At 37.5% G+C, this 15828-nt stretch overlaps 1 protein-coding gene across 1 annotated transcript in view; it reads left to right on the top strand.

Annotated features, from left to right (window-relative positions):
- LOC137627658 (very low-density lipoprotein receptor-like) overlaps nt 1-15828 on the top strand; it is a 319178-nt gene that overhangs the window by 162203 nt on the left and 141147 nt on the right. The window lies entirely within an intron of this gene.

The raw sequence follows: 15828 nt of genomic DNA on the forward strand, positions 1-15828 counted from the left end.
GATTAACTTGGATCCAGATTTTTAAAGATAAAGTGTTTACTCTTCTTTATTCTATTTACGTCAGATACTTTGACTTGGAAGAGTTCCGTTGGTAAATATAGAAACCACTTGTCTTTCATCCACGGCCTTGAATCTCTTCTTTGATTTGCTTGATTTAACAATGTTGTTTCGTTACATTTTCGTTCACATCACACTAATTCGAAGACAAAATAAGACTGGCATTTAGCTCCTTGTCTTGTTGCATTATCAACGGATCAAATAGTAGCTAGAAAAATATTTTCTTGCTTTGGGTCGTGTTAATACATATAATTATCTTTTCAGTTAGGAAAAGATATATTGTATGTTCCTTATTTGTGCACCTTTTCTTGCATTATTTTTTGTAAACAATTATGGTCTTTTTAATGTTCTCTACAGTTTACGATGTTGGAATATCATTATTTTACAATGGAGGTACTTTTTCTGATATTCACTTCGTTTGATATGAAACTTAAATGAATATGAATTAACCCTTATAGTTATTGTAATAATGTGCGCAAGTACTCACTAAAAGTCAAAGATTGGATATTTTCACACATGAAATATATCACTAGTTCTTAATTATAGTATATCGACACTATTGCTATAAGTATTTTATCACTTGAATATTATACAAAATATTTCCTCTAAGAATTTCATCCATTTCGTACCCCAGGGGCTTATTGTTAAAGAGAATCTTTTGACCTTATATAGGTCTGTCCCCTCTGGCTCTAGAGCTGCGAACTCGCACTCTCCCTTCCCTCACACGCTCTCTACCTTTACTGGTGATGTGCCCAGCTACCCTCAGCTGCCAAAGGGTGCCAGTTCTTGCCATGGGCATTTTCCCCTTCACATCATCCCCGCTGGGGAATCTTAATGGGATGTTATTTTCTCCACTTTTTTCCCCTCAAGGTTAATTTTCTCTCGTTTCTATTTCTTTTCTTACCTTGTTCATGTTTTTGGCTAAGGATGGTGTTTGGATTAAATTATTATTTCATAATTTTAGATTTCCCAGGATCAGCTTATTATGTAATTGTCAGTTTGGAGAATTTTATTACATATTATCTTTATATTTTTTCCAGTTCTTGGTGAAACCTTAGGATTTTTAAAGGAAAAGTATTCAGTTTTAAATATTTGATTTTGGGGTTAATGCCCCCTTAGGTCCAACCTCGAAAAACCCGAAAAGAGCTTCAAAATATTTATCAGAGTCTGGGGGAAACACGAAGAGAAAGACTGGACAGTAATGGAAAAGAAATAACTGAATTGAATAGAACGTTATCGAATCCTACTTATTAAATTAGGCTTAAGCCAGCAAGATAGGTATTACTCGATTTCTTAAGTTTAGTAGCACGTTAACTGAAATGTTTAGTAAAGTTTTGAGATTGATAAGCCCTTTGGTGGCGAAGAGGAATCTCGAGAGATTAAATATTAATTAAAATGACTAAAATTGTATTTGGATGAAATGATTATGAAACTTAAAATGTTACTTTGTCTAAAAAGTATTTAATCAGCTGGTTCTACCAGTAATAACTTATTCATCAGAAACTTGGAGATTTAGTAAAGCCTTCGAACATAAGCTAGTTACAACTCAAAGCTATGGAAAGAATGATGATGGGTTTACAATAAGAGACAGAAAAAGAGAAACTTGGATCTGAGAGCAAACTAGAGTGGAGGATATTCTTAAAAAGGAATGCACGTGGGCAGGACACATTATGAGAATGAGAGATGATAGATGGACAAAAAGAAAAACAGAATATGTCTCTAGAGGTCGCAAACAAAGCAGGGAAGGAAGAAAAGAAGATGAATTGACAAGCTAAGAAAATTTGCGGTTATAGACTGGCATAGATAGTCCATGAACCGACGTAGTGGAAGGAATTGCCTGAGGCCTTTGTCCTGCTGTTGACTATCAACGGCTGATGATGATGATATACCTATAAATGTATATATATATATATATATATATATATATATATATATATATATATATATATGTTTGTTGTGTATATATATATATATATATATGTATATATATATGTATATATATATATGTATATATATATATATATATGTATATATATATATATATATATATATATAAAATGTATTTATATATGTATATATATGTGTATTTATGTTCATATATGTGTATATATATGTGCATATATATATATATATATATATATATATATATATATATATGTTTATATCCATATACATTAATACAGATACTGTTACCGTATATATACAATGTACTATATACATTGTATAATATCATCATCTCCTCCTACGCCTATTCACGCAAAGGGTCTCTGTTAGATTTCGCTAGTCGTCGCTATCTTGAACTTTTATTTCAATACTTCTCCATTCATCACCTCCAACGTGACGCTTCATAGTCCGTGGCCATGTAGGTGTTGGCCTTCCAACTCTTCTAGTGCCTCGTGGAGCCCAGTTAAAAGTTTGGTGAGGTAATCAATCTCAGGGAGTGCAAAGAGCATGCCCAATCCATCTCCATCTACTCCTCACCATGATCTCATCCCCATATGGCCCTCGAGTAATCTGTTTTATAATTTCACATTTAATCCTGTCCAGCCATTCAACTCCCAATATTCTCCTGAGGGCTTTACTCTCAAATCTACAAAATCTTTTGGATATTGTTTCATTTTCATACCACGACTCCTGTCCATACAGTGACACCGATCTTAGTAAACTGATATATAGCCCGACTTTTATGTTATTTCAGGCGATTTGACCTCCAAATTTTACCCAACCTACACATTGCCTGACTGGTTTTTTTCGGTGTTTCATTAAACTCCAATTCTAAAAACCCTGTATTAGACCTCATGGTTCCTAAATATTTAAATTATTTTACCTCATTAATCCTCATAAAGTCTTTCTCCATCCAATGATATTTCATCTTGCATTGCATATTCCGTTCTCATCATCTGTCTTTCTTCTATTTATCTTGAGTCCAACCTTGTGTGTTATCCCATGCATTCTGGTAAGCAATCATTACAAATCCTCTGGTGTTTTGCTAATAAGGACAACGTCATCAGCGTACTCTAAGTCAGCTAATTTCTTATTACCAATTCTGTGAAATCCTTCTCCACCATGTCCAGCTGTTCTATGCATTACAAAATCCATGAGGAGGATAAACAACATGAGTGATAACTCATTCCCTTGGAGTACTTCACTGTTCGCTGGAAATTCATTTGACAGGTCTCCACTAACATTAACTTTGCACTTGCTATGCACATGAACAGATTTAATCAAATTTTCATATTTAAAAAGAACTCCATAATAACGCATGACTTTCCACAAAATTTGCCGGTGCACACTATCATGGACTTTTTCATAGTCCACAAATACCATCAAAAGTGGATTTCTATATTCTGCATATTGCTGTACAACATGTCTTAAAATGAAATTGTGTGTTTATATATTTGCATATATATATATATATATATATATATATATATATATATATATATATATATATGTCTTCATATTAAAGTATATCATATGACATACATACATACATACATGCAAGTATGTAAATATTTTCATAATTATATATATATATATATATATATATATATATATATATATATATATATATATATATATATATATATATATATAGAGGTATGTTTTAATATGTAAGAGTGATTTTAGGTAAGTTGAAGACAAAGGCTCTTCAGTATCCTGATATTTGCATTGACGCTGTCGTTAACCATATAAAACTCCTTTAAGATTCTAAGTGTAGTTCTTGATTAGGAAATTACTCGAGAAGCACATTCGGTTTGTATCGTCTTCAATTACACACTAATTGAAAAAGTCTTTATAGATTTTCGGCGATCAATGTATCCTGATGAAATGTTTCAGTGCTTTCCTTTTACCTTGTTTAGGATATTGCTCTCCTTTCTGGTTCTGGTGCTGACTACCTTAGTAATTAATTGGACAAAGATTTTCGTTCTATTAAATTCCTTATTTTTGATCTGAATATTAATCTCATGCACAGTCGTTAATTAGTTCTTCGTGCATGTTGTATAATATACTGTTAAATCTACCCATCTTTTGCATTCAGATATTTCCAGACTGTACTATGCAGTAGATAATAGTAGCCTACTAGGTGGGCAGATGACTTCTCCATCACAAGGCACCATACTATAGTAAAGGTTTTATTCAAGAAAAATTTTAATCTGGCGTTAAAAAGCGTAGGACTTCAAAAGTTCAAACTTGTTGCAAATGCTTTTCTTTATAACAGGTTAATATAAGTCTTTGTTCATAGTTTATAGATCTATATGACAGTTCTGTTGTAACGTTGGTATTGAATTTAGGTTATTTTATATCTATCATTCATTACTTCATCTATAGTTTATTTATTTCCTTATTTCTTTTCCTCACTGGGAAGTTTTCCTTGCTGAAGCCCTTGGTCTTGTAGTATCCTACATTTCCAACTAGGCCTGCAGTCTTGCTACTATTCAATTCTTTTTAGTTAACATGCGTCTCACATACACTACTACTCATCAGCTTTACCTTTTTTCTTTCAATCTTCTTCCTCATCATCGTTAGTTACAATTACTCTCTAATCAATCACACTGATCAAACTCTCTAATCTTTATACCATCATTTTGAGCATTCAAAACTCCGGCATCCCTTTGGCCTTGTAAACTTATCTTGTCCATGTTTGTTTACAAAACCTTTTTAAACTTCAACTAGCATCTGCAGTTTCACCTCACTATCCTTAAGCAATATTGCATTATCTGCTAACATCAGCTTCTCTTCACTCCATCTACATTGTTCTACAACCTATGTTCCTGTGTATCATCTTTGCAGGTATGAGTTCCATCCTTTTCTATGCTATCATTTCTTTGTCATCTTGCGTCACTGTATGCTTGAAGATAACAAACCATTATTACTTAACTGACTTTAAGTCTTAGATTAGTTTTTTGCTCAAGAGATAGGAAGTGTAAAGTCAATTATTCATAATAGCAGTTTCATATTTTCAAGATCAGCCATAAGTTATCAGGATTAGATAATATACAGGAATTGCCAGATATTAATCCTATTGAAAATTTATAGCACCACATAACTCCGCTGGATAGAAAAAGGTGTTTGAGGGGGGAAACTTTAAGTTATGTAATGAAATTATTAATTGAAATATAGAAATTTTGGTAAACATTAATGTATGTCCATTGGCTATGTCTGTTTATTATTTTGTAGCCTTAGATTTTTGGGGATTTGATCTTGGTGTTGGTTGGGTCCCGACTATTTGGTTTTCATTTGAAGTATTTTGGTTATTGGATTTGAGTAGCGTTGGATCTGTTTTGGGTTTTTTTTTCTTTCTGTATCATTTTTATACATTGATACTAGGGTTTCCTGACAACTTTAATTTTTGTAGGTAAATGGAAAAGTTTGAGACTTAAGCATTCACGACACAATAGTTTTCATTAGTCTTCCCAACCTTACTGCTCTTGTGAACTTATTGTAAATTATTGGTGCTGTTATACTTTACGGTCTATAGTGAATTTTATTCTACTGTATAGTATGTAGCTTATGGTAAATTTTCTTTCATTTTATAGTGTGCGGTTTACGGTAAATTTTCTGTTTTATATAATTTTTAATTATCTTTTTCAATTTTATATGTTCTATTGGAACATCAAAAAAAACTACATGCTATAGCCATACTTCATTTTCTATCAACAACAATAATTAGAAATCCAGGATGTTATAGTATTATTTAAAAAAAAAAGTTAAGCGTCCTCAGTAATTAAAGAAATTTAAAAAAAAACAATTAAAATCGTCAGCGATGTAAAATGATAAAAAAAAGTCAATAATATTTAGCTTCTGTATATAGATCTAATTAAAAATGACAAATACATATTTTTTTCCGGATTACTCCCCAATAATATTAGTCTAGATGTGGTTCTATCTTGGGTAATAAAGAGTTGGGAACGGATCTCTGGAGTTTTGTGACAACGCAGTGACCTGTCGCGTGCTTTGGCAACCTTTACAGTTGATTCTTATGGGCGTTCTGTGTGTGTGTGTGTGTGTGTGTGTGTGTGTGTGTGTGTGTGTGTGTGTGTGTTTGGTCTTAAGATTTAATCGATTCCTTTTTTTATCTACAAACAAGAGTTGACTTTATTATGAATCTATAACTTTTTCTTTACAAAATATAACCAATTCCCTTGAAGTGTGGTTCTAGAAATATACTCGAGGTAAATGCTTTGCTTTGGTGAATCTCTATATATCTTTAGTTTATCGATGGAGCAGTACTCGGGATGGGATCTCTCTCTCTCTCTCTCTCTCTCTCTCTCTCTCTCTCTCTCTCTCTCTCTCTCTCTCTCTCTCTCTCTCTCTCTCTCAATATTTTTCTTTGGCTAGAAAATACCTAAAATAAGGATAGAATGACTGTTTGATGTCAATTACTGTTAACTTATTTTATCATTAATGTACTTTTAAAACATTCCTTTACTTTGCGAATTTAGCTAAAAACATAAAAATTATTCCCATCAATATACGAGATCAGCATGCAGTTAAAATATAATAGTCTATGTTGTAATTCATTTTCTATTATTGTTCGTTTTCTGTTGTTCTTTATGGTCTGACTTTAAGGTAAAGAAATATAGACCGAATATAGTAGTTGGACTAGTGGCTTGTGTGTTATTTTTTGGTGTTAGGTTAACTTGGTTCCACTCTTGCCAGTAGACATATTTTCAAGTGAAAATTCCGTATTGATATGAATTTTAACGACATTACAGGGACGTCATATCAGATTTTTTCTTAGGAGGGCAAACACTTTAGCGAGTGAAGCGAGCCCAACCAGCTGGATGGTTTGTTGGGCTATGTAAGCGGCCCACGCCAATATATATATTATATATATATATATATATATATATATATATATATATATATATATATATATATATATATATATATATATATATATATATATATATATATATATATATGACCCGTGCAGACTGAGAATGAGACGTCAGCATATGGGTTTTCTTCATTTATTACAAAAGGTTCCTTTCCCCACTACCCTATCCTTATCCGTATCCGTACAAAAGGTTCGTTCGTAAGTACACTATACACAACTACCCTCTCAGGTGAGGGACGTGTCAACTCGAGTGCTGTCTGACATAGGTTTTTGTGGAATACTCATGAATATTGAGTTCATTTACCTTAACGTAAAACGCACACATATATACATGAATTAGGACATTACTCCCCCTCCCCCAAAGCTCCTCACTCTGGGAGGAGGTGCGCACTCGCCCTTACTAGTCTATGATATATGGACACTCCAACCCGGAATAGGCATGGCATGTACTAAACAGAAATGCAACATATAAATATATATATATATATATATATATATATATATATATATATATATATATATATATATATAGAAATAACCCCCCCCCCCAAAAAAAAAAAAATCTTCCACTAAGAAAAAAAAATGAAATATTGCATGTAAAAATGTGCACAACACAGTATAAATAATTCCACTCATTTCTTCTTAAGACCTCTGCAACCAAAACACAGAATACCCAAATTGAAAAAAAATCATAACATCAGGTCTACATAACCTCATCAATAACCTCCCTCTGGTTGCGGGCAATACGGGCTTCTTGGGCGGGACGGGTACGAATAGATATTCCTTAATCGGGAACGTTATATCCCACTGCTCCTTCGTTCTCATCTCCTGCAGCAGCAGTGTCTGCTATGTTAGTCCTTGAGTATCTCGGCATCTTGAACTTTTATTTCACCGGCTCAAAGAACAACTTCACTCACAACATACACAAACAGACGTATTTTCTACACCTGATACCAATATGACCCGTGCAGACGGATGACGAGACGTCGGCATATGGGTTTTCTTCATTTATTACAAAAGGTATGTTCGTAAGTACACTATACACAACTACCCTCTCAGGTGAGGGACGTGTCAACTCGAGTGCTCACCTGCAACTAACTACTCCCTTCGTTACCAAAATGCAACCATTGCAAAACATGCTGACACATAGGTTTTTGTCAAATACTCATGAATATTGAGTTCATTTACCTTGACGTAAAACACACACATATACATGAATTAGGATATATATATATATATATATATATATATATATATATATATATATATATATATATATATATATATATGTATATATATATATATATATATATATATATATATATATATATATATATATATATATATATATATATATATATATATGTATATATATATGTATATATATTGTCTCACCATCATTGATGCTTGATAAATAGACTAGATATACAAGGATCAAGAAGCAAAATATTTCAGAGAAGTTTCATATATTCATGAGTGCACAATTGCTAACAAAATATGATAATTTTTCTTTATCTTTACATTTAAATGAAAATATATTTCACCATAAATCAAACTATAGAACCATTGGTTGGCAATGCCGGACATTAATGAAAATCATGAAACAACTGCACCATAATTGTAATTTTCATTAAGATTATGAATTAAATATGATAATTTGAGTACCAATGAAAATAGAATAACATAAAAAGTAATACTGTTAATCATTTCAGTATCACAATGCAAATAAAATTATATAAATTTCTTTTTTTTTTTAATATTCCGAAATAGAATTACTCCAATGAATACCGACGGTGTCTCAGCGAGCAAAACCATTCCCTAGCTCTTCTAAATCAAATGATTTAACCATAGGTTTTTCTGTGGCCATCAACAACAAAGAAAATGGCCGTACATCTCCAGTTGTAGTTTGCAAATAGTTCTTCACATGTTTTAACACAGAAAAGAAAAAATTTCCACTGCACAAACAGGAACAGACACTGAGAAACAGATAGAGCTAATACGCTCAACGCATCCGCCTTACCTAAAGGCTTGCCTGAACGGTGATACAACGCAAATGAATAGGCTTGCAGCATCAAAGACCACCTCTGAATTCTACCAGAAGCCATCTCCGGAATAGGTTTATTAGGGTTAAGTAGGTCTAATAAGGGCTTAGGATCAGTAAGCAGTAAAAAGTTAATACCCCATAGATAATTATGAAACTTATTAAATGCAAAATTGCGTGATAGAGCTTCTTTCTCTGCCTGAGAGTTGTTACGTTTGGTTTTATTTAGAGTAGGAGTGCAAAAACTGCTATACTACTTCTAATATAAAACTGCACCTAACCCATACTTGGAACTGTCAGCAGACACAACTATAGGCAGCGAAGGATCAAAATGAATTCAACAAGTATCAATTAACAGAGATTTAGATTTCTGTAAAGCTCTACTAGGCTCCGAATTCCCCCTTCAGTGAACGTCTATCCTCAACAGATCATTCAACGGTTCCAGAACAACTGTTGCATTAGTCAGAAACTTCCTGTAGAAGTTAAGCATTCCTAAATAACTTCTCAACTGCGTAATATTCTTAGGTTCAGGAGCATTTAGAATAGCATCAAGCTTCTCCTTAGTAGGCCTTAATCCAGTCAAGTCAATGGGATAATCCAGATACTGACCTCTATCAACACCAAAGAATACTTCGTAGGGCACAGTCTCAACCCCACTCCCTTGAAACACCTTAAACCTAACATAGATGCTCCTCATGTTCACAAGAGTTCGAAAGCTAGACCAAAATGTCATAAAAAAAAATACACACACACCTGGAATACCTCTTAGTAAATCCTCTACAGCATGCCGAAATATTCCAGGTTCACTAGCTATACCAAAACACAAACGATTGTACTGAAACAGCCCACGAAGCGTATTGATAATAGTCGGGTGACGTGACTCAGAACTAAGTATAATCTGATTATAGGCATTAGTCACATCTAATTTCGAAAACTATTTTCCACTACCCACAGTAGCAAAAAAAAAAAAAATCATCAATTTTAGTTACTGGGTATGTCGTAAACTAATTACCTTGGTTAACGGTTAACCCATAATCACTGCAAATACGTACGGTACCATCACCTTTAAGTACGGGTACAATTGGGGCAGCCCAATTAGAATGAGCCTCAGGATGAATAATATCTTGCAGCAACAACTTATCCAATGCGGCGTCAACCTTAGCACGCATGCCATAGGGAACATTACGAGCCTTAAAATATTTAGGGAATACAAACTCCTTTAAGTCAAAAGAAACTTCTATGTCATTAAAAGTCCCTAGTACCTCTTTAAACACATCCAGAAACTTGAACACCACAATCTTATCTGTCACAGCAAAGATTGAACTATCAGCTAGAAATATGCTAATATGAAGGGCTGGCAACAAATCACTCCCTAATAGATTAGGACCAGAATCCTTAACAATAATTATAGATTGGTTCTCCAAGACCTGTCCTCGGAAACGAATCCTCACTTGAACCTCTCCATTTATGGGAATGTTAGACTTCAATTTAGTCAAAGAAGGCATTAATTTGGTGGTAGCTTTAGGAAAACTCTTACGGAACTAGTGCTCGCTAATTAAGGTACATGCAACACCAATGTCTACCTAAAATCTAACATCAGCGCTATTATTTAAATCTAGTGTGACTTACAGTGGTACGGATCTCCCAAATTACAAGAACTAGCTGTGAAAATGTACTCATTTACCACTTCATTACCAGAGTTACCTGTACCACTAAATTCTTCCGAACTTACAGTCTCAGACTTAGACTTTGTAGCAGGTTTTGACGAGTTATAACTACTATTATTCTTGCAAAACGCATATTGTCAATGCCCCCTGTGTGCTTACACAAATAACATTCTGCCTTTTTAAAAAGACAGTCACTTTTCCAGTGGTTCTTAACACACTCAGTACACAGCTTATCAGGTCTTTTTCCATTCTCTTTCTCCTTCCCTCCTTGCTTAGACTTCTGATTAGGAAAGGAATTAGCCTTGGACCTAGTTGTCATAATAGTATTTACCTCACGACTATAAGTATTAGATTTTTGACCGAACTCACGGACATCTTTGTCAGCTGCTTCCCTAGCAACAGTAATTTTTACTGCACGAGTAAAAGTTAGATTTTTGGGCTCGGCCATGTCCTGATGGAAGGTTCTTTTAGGTAGCTTTCTAAGGGATATTTGCTACGATGATACTCCCAGAGAATTAACCGAAGGTCTCCAGAATTCTAACTCCTGGCGCGAGTATCCATAATATAACTTTAGGGATATCGCATAATATCAAGGGACGTATTTTGTGATTTGACACATAGTATTCTTCACCCCGAAAAGATTTAACCCTTTGAAGGGGAAGACTGGCGAACGAAAGGGGAGCCGTTATCTAGGTACCCGGTTCCTATCCGTACAACTACCGGCCGCCATTCCTTTATCTGTAGCATTTAAGCTAAGTGCGCTCCCAACCCTTTCCCGGTGTTTGTTACGGATTACAGGAATATTAATAATGCAATCTCCAGCATCTTCATCCTCTGGAAAGTTGAGTATTTATTCTTTCCTGTGTATAATTTTAGGCTCCCTTCTCACAGTTAAATTCGTATAATTTAAGTGTGTTTGGTTGAGCGTAGCCACAACCAAAGGCGGCCATTTTAAGACCGCTGTCGCACATTATTATTGCATTTTATTTAGTCAGTAGAGCGACATTCCCAGTATTTAGCTATAAATTTAGCTAGTTAGGCCAATTATACTAGTGGATACAATATTATTTTATTCCTCTTCCTAAATGTGAATTTACTTTTCGTGTACGCCGGGTGCCCCGGAGGTACCAACCATGACCGCGGTCCCCACCGGACCAGTATGTATACGTTAGTAAAGTAATTCCCCATGTTTAACCTCGCCCTATCGTTCCTTATTAATTCGGATGGGGACATACATCCCCTAGAGTTTATCGATAAGGTTCGATATATATTCTCTTTTAGAGAAAAGAGGCTAAACCCTTCCTCCCTCCCTGCGCTGCCGCCATTACAGGCGGAAACCTCTATCTTTCGTCATTGCCATTGAGTAGAACTCCGGCTGGACCTAGATAGTAATAACACAGTCTTTCTTCTTTGCTGCCGAGTACTCTGGCTTTGAAGTTAGATGGTAATTCAGGGTGCCCTGTCTTGCAGCCGACAATGTCGCCGACAGGGGAATCTTTGTTCCTCTGCCGCCCATGATGTCATCAGCACAGGAAGCCATGCTTAGTTAGTTCACGGTCGAAGGTGGGGCCTTTCTCCCCTGTGAACTATAAGACCCTCCCCCTCCCCCTCTGTTCTTTAATGTCAGCCTAGCCGTCACGACATTCTCTCACTGGTACTCAGACAGTCATCCCAGCTTGCCAGGACCCTACCGGTGGCGGTTAGGTAGCCGCCTCTGTCGCTTCCCCCTTATGTCCTTCTTTCACCGGAAGTGAATGCCCCGGGGGGAAAGACTGAGCCGGCCCTGATGGCTGCCGGTGGGAAACCCACCCAACATACTGTTGACAATTCTTCAGTCCTCTCTTGGTCTGCCATCCACAAACCTTACAACCGGCAGTATAGCCGGCGGCAGACTTTTGTGGATGGATGGAAGCTAGAATCAGATGGATTCCTTCCCTTCCATTAGAACTCTCATTCTGGCAAGGAGACAGTAGGCGGCAGGATAGTCCTACACTTCCAGTTATTGTGCTAAACCATAATAATAGGAAACCCTCCTTTCTATTCTTTCTCTCTCTCTATCAGTTAGTACCGCCAGGTACTAACCTTACCCCGGTAGTGTACCGGTAAATCTACAGTATACAACAATACAGTAGTACATGTAATTTCTAACATACTGTGTATCCTATCACAGTCTATTGTTGGGACCGCATACCATGTTGAGGTTGAGTAATCCCTCAACACCCAGATGAATCCTTTGATCATCGGGACCCATATAAAACACCGATCAATATTAATATACTACAGGTGGAGAAATTAGTATAAATATTTACTAACCCCGTCTCTATGTACAAGAGTCGTTTCACCCTGTATTTTCCGTTATAGGGAATCTAAATATTAATATTGACGGAGGTCTCAGTGATTGCCTGGAAGGGGAATCACAGATATGTTTCTTTCCTATTTCCTTTCTAGCTTACTAACCTAAGCTATTAATTACTATAGTAAGTATTGCTATTAAATGTATGCATTTATATCAATGATATAAACAACTGAAAACTCATCAAATGCTTTTCCTTTACACGAGGAACCCATGGGGATGTGTGCAATTGTGTTCTGCAACCACAAGAGTAAGGACTTTTTTGGGCATACAATGTGCAGGTCTCATGCCCCCTTCTTCATCGTATCTGGATCCCTGAGGTGCTGGGACACGAAGGGTTGCTCCAACTGCTCGACCTTGCTGTCCAATGGCTTTGGAGAAACCATCCCTGTCTCCATAGAGGCTAGGGATACAGCAAGGGAAACCCTTCGTAGGTGGGTACGAGGGTTCCTAAAGAACTCTCTGGGACCTTACCTGCCAATGAATCTCTCGGGTGCCTCCTGTTCTCTAAGGCTCACCCTAGTGCGGTAGTACCCCAGGAACAGGTCCAGCCTCCCTTCATCCAACTGAAGATCGACGCGGACATCCACAAGGCACTCGAATGCATGGACATCCACCAAGAACGGATGTCGGAAGTGTCTACCGACACTGAACAGGACCTACTGCAAGAAGGCCCTGAAGAAAACGTGGTTCAACCACCAACGAAGGAAGAAGGATCCGTTCCGACAGTGACTGAGGACCCCCAGTTCACCGTAACGGCATATCAACCTATGCTGTCGACCTCTTCAACCCCAACTCCCCAACAGACTACACAGGTCGATAGGAGCGAGGCGCTCCTATCATCAATTCAGCAGATGTTGGAAGTGTTCCAGAAGAAATGAGAGGAGATGAAACTGGACATCCAACAGACGAAGAGAGAGGTACAAGAAGGGAAGCGCCCCGGAACTTCCAGAGGCTCTACTAAACCCCTTAAAGTATCAGACCTCCCTCACTGCTCCGAAACCAACCCCTGGAGGTATACGGAGCACATGCCCATGATGAATGGGAAGCTATTCATCTCCGAGAAGTTGGGGCCAAGCCACTTGAAGATCTTGAATTTTGGCCCAGCTTTTCAGCTTACCTAGATTGTTACGTGAGACTGCGGAATGACCCTGCACTCTGTGAGGAGACGGTACCAAAGGAAGTCATTGTCTTCGAACATGACAAGGCATAGGCCATCCTTACCAAGACCCTGAAAGGAGCCAGATACACCAACTCCAAGGTCTCAGCACTGAGCAAGAGGCATCCAACCTTTATTGCTCCTTCCTCCAGAGCTTTCCCCTTTTCGGAGAAAGCCTTCGACTGTGTCATTAAAGCAGTCGAAGAAGGTAAACCCTGCCCAATCCTAGAGGAATGTAAGCCATTATCTCTAGCCATGCCTACCTGCGAGGAGAAGTGGAAAGAAGTACATCTAACCTTTTCTGTCTCGAGGTTGGATCTGGAGATAGCAGGCCGACAGTTCAACGAAAACCTTCCAAAGTTGCCAGATCATCTCTTTAGAAGGGAATAGGAGACGAAAGAAAGACTTGCCGCCTCCCTGTCTCATCAGAACTGTTTGGAAATGTGTGCAGGCCTACATAACGCCCCAGACATGTACATGGTCTTAGCCAAGTCTCACATGGGTACCCTTGTGAAGGACTTGTATGCTTTTGTCAGGTCAAGGAGGACCTGTAAAGAGCACGTGTTCGCTGCAGCAACGGTGTAACACGAGCCCAGAAAACTGATTTCATCATATATCTGTGGCAAAGACCTTTTCCCATAGGAAGTGGTCCAAGAAGTCATTGCCAAAGCAGCCACGAAGAATAGGAACCTTCTCCAAAAGTGGGGCATGTCTTCAAAGAGGAAGTCTTCCTCAGACAGAGGTCCCCAGCCTAAGAACAAGAAGGCAAGAAGACCACGTAGACCTGCACAACTTCTGGCCGTGACCATGGCCTCAAATGGTAGCCCAGCCTCAAACCACCTTCCAGATGGCCCCTCAATAGCTGGTAGCCCAGTCACCAGCTGGTAGCCCAGTCACCAGCCGGTAGCCCAGTCACCAGCTTTTAACCCTGGCTTTGAGAGACACTCGACCACCTTTCGGCCCTACAAAGATAGAGGCCCAAGAAGAGGTTCCTCCAGAAACCCCCCAAGGGGCAGAGGAGGATGCGTTCACGGAAACAAGTCCTCAGGAACCCCTAAGCAATGAGGGGTTCCAGGTAGGGGGAAAATTTTTTCACTCGGTAGTAGTACGGATAGGAGGTCCACTGGGTACCTAGATAACAGCTCCCCTTTCGTTCGCCACTCTTCCCCCTCAAAGAGTTTAATCTATTCGGGGTGAAGATTGTATGTGTCGTATCTAAAAATACGTCCCCTGATATCATGCGATATCCCTAAAGTTGTATTATGGATACTCGCGCCAGGAGTTAGAATTCTGGAGACCTTCGGTTAATTCTCTGGGCACTGAAGCTAATATTCCTTAGAAAGCTACCTAAAGGAACCTTCCATCAGGACGACATGGCTATCTCACCCAAAAATAGATTCTTCACTTTGCTCAAAATCTGTTTTTTCTCTGTCAACAGAACATGCTGCGTACTCTCCTCCATAAGACCCATAACTAGCTTATCCCGAATCATCTCATGTAACTTGTCTCCAAACTCGCATGAAACTGCCAGACAAACGAAGACACATTCTCATGGTGTTCTTGACACCTATCGAATTTAAAAATCTCATAAATAACTATTATTTGAGGCTTGTGATGATTTGTTAGCACCTTGACAAGCTCATTGAAAGTACAATCTCTAGGAGATTTAGGGCTTACTAAATCTTTGACCAAACCATGAATTTTAGG

The sequence above is a fragment of the Palaemon carinicauda genome, chromosome 35 (assembly GCF_036898095.1).
Source record: "Palaemon carinicauda isolate YSFRI2023 chromosome 35, ASM3689809v2, whole genome shotgun sequence".
Lineage (NCBI taxonomy): Eukaryota > Metazoa > Arthropoda > Malacostraca > Decapoda > Palaemonidae > Palaemon > Palaemon carinicauda.